The 5,270-nt window shown below is 38.7% G+C and overlaps 1 long non-coding RNA gene across 1 annotated transcript; it reads left to right on the forward strand.

Annotated features, from left to right (window-relative positions):
* The first annotated feature begins 73 nt into the window (after nucleotides 1–73).
* On the forward strand, nucleotides 74–5,023 carry LOC138357155 (uncharacterized). Its single transcript, XR_011224834.1, has 2 exons — nucleotides 74–252; nucleotides 4,719–5,023. It is a non-coding gene; the product is annotated as an uncharacterized lncRNA (long non-coding RNA).
* Nucleotides 5,024–5,270: the final 247 nt, after the last annotated feature.

Here is a 5,270-nt window from a genome sequence, read left to right on the forward strand (position 1 = left end):
TCATTCTTAATAATGTCACAAATATTTAAATAATTAAAAAAAAATTGTATAATAACTTCATATTATTCTTGCAATTTATTTTTGCATTTTTTTTTATACAAAATTTACATTTTAAAAGATTACCTCTATTTTTAGATTGATGACTTGAAGACTACAGTGCCATCCACAGCAAATCATGGTCTTAAAATATCTCCTAGCAATGACGAGACCAATTTTCACAGAGATCAAATTTTTGCTAAGCAGTAGTCACAGGTAAATATATATTATATATATAATATTATATATAATATTATATATATAAAATTAACTACTTCATTGCTCAAAGCACCTTTAGACATTCTGAGAGTTGTGCTATTTTATTAATTAATTAATTAGGCTATATTTTAATGTTTTGTAATGTTTTCATTACTTTTTTTGTTTTGAAATATAAATTGTTGAGTTTTGAAACATTTTGACATTAACTATACCTGAATATTTATAAACAAAAAAATACCAGAACTATGTCCTTGACAATTGCACTAAGAAGTCTTTGCCAAAATCAGGTGCTCAGTGCAGTAGTTAAAAACTTAAAAGTTGTACCACCTCTGGTGCAAGATTAGGGACCCATAGCCTCAGAGAAGAAAATAGAGAGTACTCAGAGAAGGCCTTGAATAATAGGCAGGCTGTTTGTCTGTGTTTCGACGGTAAGCTTGCTGACACCAAATGTAGTTACCTAAGTGTAGTTACAGGATTAGAGCTACGCTCGTGGTGTCCCGTCTACCCAGCATTCTTTGTCACATAATGCTTTGAAACTACTGACGGTCTTGGCCGCCACCACCTTCTCACTTAACTTGTTCCAACCGTGTACCACTCTGTATGCGAAAGGAAATTTTTTTATATTTCTTTGGCATCTTTGTTTAGTTAGTTTAAATCTATGACCTTTTGTTCTTGAAGTTCCAGGTCTCGGGAAATCTTCCCTATTGATTTTATCAATTCCTGTTACTATTTTGTACATAGTGATTTTATCACCTCTTTTTGTTGTCTTCTAGTTTTGGCATATTTAATGCCTCTGACCTCTCCACATAGCTCTTGCCCTTTAGTTCTGGGAGCCACTTAGTAGCATGTCTTTGCACCTTTTCCAGTTTGTTGATGTGCTTCTTAAGATATGGGCACCACACAACCGCTGCATATTCTAGCCTTGGCCGAGCAAAACTCGTGAACAATTTCTTTAGTATTTCGCCATCCATGTATTTAAACAAAATTCTGAAGTTAGAAAGCGTGGCATAGGCTCCTCACACAACGTTCTTTATGTGGGCCTCAAGTGATAGTTTTCTATCTAGAATCAACCCTAGACCTCTTTCTTTTATCAGAATTATATAAAGATTTCTCACATAATTTGTAGGTTGTGTGGGATCTATGTTCTATTCCACATTCCATAACATGGCATTTATTCACATTAAATTTCATTTGCCAAGTGGTGCTCCATATACTTATTTTGTCCAGGTCTTCTTGAAGGGCATGACAATCATCTAAATTTCTTATCCATCCCATTATCTTAGCATCATCAGCAAACATGTTTATATAATTCTGTATTCCAACTGGTAGATCATTTATGTAGACAATGAACATTTCTGGTGCATGTACTGTGGTACTCCACTTGTGACACTTCTCCAGTCCGATTGCCTCTGATTACTGCCCTCATTTTTCTATCAGTCAGAAAATTTTTCATCCATGTTAGAAGCTTACCTGTCACCCATCCAAAATTTTCTAGTTTCCAGAACAACCTCTTATGTGGAACTCTGTCGAAAGCCTTTTTTATGTCTAGATAGATGCAGTCGACCCAACTACCTTTTTCCTTTAAAATCTCTGTGGCTCAATCATAGAAACTGAGTAAATTCGATACACAGGATCTTCCAGATCGAAAACAATACTGTCTGTGTGATATTATATAATTTCTCTCAAGGTGTTCTACCCATTTAGTTTTTATTTTTTTTTTTTTTTTCAATCCTTTCACTGTTACACTTGTCAATGATTCAGGTCTATAACTGAGAGAGGTGGGGTCTTCCCTGTTGCCACTTTTGTAGATTGGAACTATGTTAGCCTTTTTCCACATGTTTGCTATGACTCCTGTACACAGGGATGCCTGAAAGATCAGGTGAAGTGGAAGGCTGAGCTCAGATGCACATTCTCTCAGAACCCATGGTGAAACTCCATCTGGACCAACTGCTTTGTTCTTACTTAGCTACTTTAGCATATTTTCCACTTCATCTCTAGACACCTCTATACGCTCTATGATGTTCTCAGAAATTCTTATTGTGTCTGGTTCTCTTAAGATTTCATTTTGTATAAACACACTTTGGAACTTTTGGTTTAATGTTTCAGACATTGCATTATCATTTTCTGTGAATCTGTTTCCTATTTTCAACCTCTGGATATTATCCTTTACCTGCAATTTGTTGTTTATGAATTTGTAGAATAGGCCCAGTTCTGTTTTACATTTATCCATTATCCCTTTTTAAAAATTTCTTTCTGCCTCTTCCCTTACTGCTGTATAGTTGTTTCTCGCATCTTTGTATCGCTGGTATGATTGGGGGTTTGGCTTCTTTCTATTTTGATACCTGCTTGATGGGGTTCTGCTCTTCTACCCCCCAAGCCCGGCCCGAGGCCAGGCTCGACTTGTGAGAGTTTGGTCCACCAGGCTGTTGCTTGGAGCGGCCCACAGGGCCACATACCCACAACATCCCGGCTGATCCGGAACTTCTCTTAGAAAACAGTCCAGTTTTCTCCTGAAGATGTCCACGGTTGTTCCGGCAGGAACAACCGTGCAACCGTGCTCTGAAGGGGAAAGTGAATACTGAGCAGTACTCGAGACAGGACAACATAAGTGACTTGAAGAGTACAACCATTGTGATGGATCCCTGGATTTGAAAGTTCTCATAATCCATCCGATCATTTTTCTGGCCGACGCAATATTTGCTTGGTTATGCTCCCTAAACGTTAGATCGTCGGACATCATTATTCCCAAATCCTTGACATGCTGTTTTTCTACTATGGGAAGATTCGATTGTGTTTTGCACCCTGTATTATGTTTCAGATCCTCATTTTTGCCGTACCTGAGTACCTGAAATTTATCACTGTTAAACATCATGTTATTTTCTGCTGCCCAATCGAAAACTTTGTTGACATCTGCTTGTAGTTTTTCAATGTCTTTCATTCCATTTTTGTGTCTTTTGGTCTGTGGCCCTCTCTCAATTTCTGTTGAACCAATCCTGTTTTCTGGCCCTGCATCTCTGTTTTGGTATGAATGTTTGTGTGCCTTCATTGTATATTTTGCAAAATTTGGCATACATTTAATTTACTTCCCTGTCTAGCAACAGTCTGCCTAATTACTTATTAAAAAAAATTTGAAGTTCCCCATAGTGACCTCTCTCTCTTGAAATCAAGTTTATCAACTGTTTCAATGTCCCCATTTTCTGTGTGTGTGTGTTTGGAGGCTAAGCTTGCTGATACCATGTGTGTGTGTGTTTGGAGGCTAAGCTTGCTGATACCATGTGTGTGTGTGTGTGTTTGGAGGCTAAGCTTGCTGATACCATGTGTGTGTGTGTGTTTGGAGGCTAAGCTTGCTGATACCATGTGTGTCTGTGTGTGTGTGTTTGGAGGCTAAGCTTGCTGATACCATGTGTGTGTGTGTGTTTGGAGGCTAAGCTTGCTGATACCATGTGTGTGTGTGTGTTTAGAGGCTAAGCTTGATGATACCATGTGTGTATTTGGAGGCTAAGTTTGCTGATACCATATGTGTGTGTGTGTTTGGAGGCTAAGCTTGCTGATACCATGTGTGTGTGTGTGTTTAGAGGCTAAGCTTGATGATACCATGTGTGTTTGGAGGCTAAGCTTGCTGATACCATGTGTGTGTGTGTTTGGAGGCTAAGCTTGCTGATACCATGTGTGTGTGTGTGTTTAGAGGCTAAGCTTGCTGATACCATGTGTGTGTGTTTAGAGGCTAAGCTTGATGATACCATGTGTGTATTTGGAGGCTAAGCTTGCTGATACCATGTGTGTGTGTGTTTGGAGGCTAAGCTTGCTGATACCATGTATGTGTGTGTGTGTGTGTGTGTTTGGAGGCTAAGCTTGCTGATACCATGTATGTGTGTGTGTGTGTGTGTGTTTGGAGGCTAAGCTTGCTGATACCGTTTATGTGTGTGTGTGTGTTTAGAGGCTAAGCTTGATGATACCATGTGTGTATTTGGAGGCTAAGCTTGCTGATACCATGTGTGTGTGTGTGTTTGGAGGCTAAGTTTGCTGATACCATGTGTGTGTGTGTGTTTAGAGGCTAAGCTTGATGATACCATGTGTGTATTTGGAGGCTAAGTTTGCTGATACCATGTGTGTGTGTGTGTTTGGAGGCTAAGTTTGCTAACACCGTGTGTACTCACCTGTTTAAATAATAATAGGGGTGTGTACCACCTCTGGTGCAATTGTAGGGACCCACAGCCTTGAAGAAAATAGAGTATTCAGAGAAGACCTTGTGGATTCTCACTGAACACTAATCTTTTCTTCTCCTATCACCCTTCTTATTTTGTTTTATGCTGTATTCTATTATATATCATATAAATACATAGCCAAATGGCAATATTTATTATGTCTATACAAAAAGAAGACATCCACTTTATTTTTTTTCTCTCCTTTGTTTCTATGTGGATTTTGTTGTGACTAATGATTCTCCTCCTTCCCATCAACAGGTCTTCCTCACTGGGCTTGCTCGGCTTTTGTGTTACTGTGAGGGTGCCATCATCGTTTACCCTTCAAGACTGACTCATGCTGGCATTGCATTTGTGGACTTCCCTTCACAGTAAACAGTCCTCCATATGGTGATTGTCCAGGGCAAGCAGGGTGTGACTGCCATCTTGGAGAAGCAGGGTCTTTTAATATGAAGAATCTTCCGTCTTCTCTACTTACGCCAGCTTGTGCCGGCCTTGCATTCTTGTTACTTCATGGCCCTTGGGCCTTTTTTATTTATTTTACATAATAAATTTTTTTATTAATACCCGTGTTTCACAAGAGATCCTTAACATTTTAAGCACCAATTGTATTGACTAATGTACGTCTTGTAACCTTTAAGACATAAATAGACAAGACATAGATAAATGAGTGAATAATACTGAGTGACTAGGTTAGGGCGAGGAACATAGTACAGTGTCTGGCTTTGGAAGAATGCCTACTGTTTTAGAAACCTTATTGCCATGATCATAATCGTATGGGTTAAAAAGCATTTGTTGTCACTCCTACACAGT

The sequence above is a fragment of the Procambarus clarkii genome, chromosome 76, assembly GCF_040958095.1.
Source record: "Procambarus clarkii isolate CNS0578487 chromosome 76, FALCON_Pclarkii_2.0, whole genome shotgun sequence".
Classification (NCBI taxonomy): domain Eukaryota; kingdom Metazoa; phylum Arthropoda; class Malacostraca; order Decapoda; family Cambaridae; genus Procambarus; species Procambarus clarkii.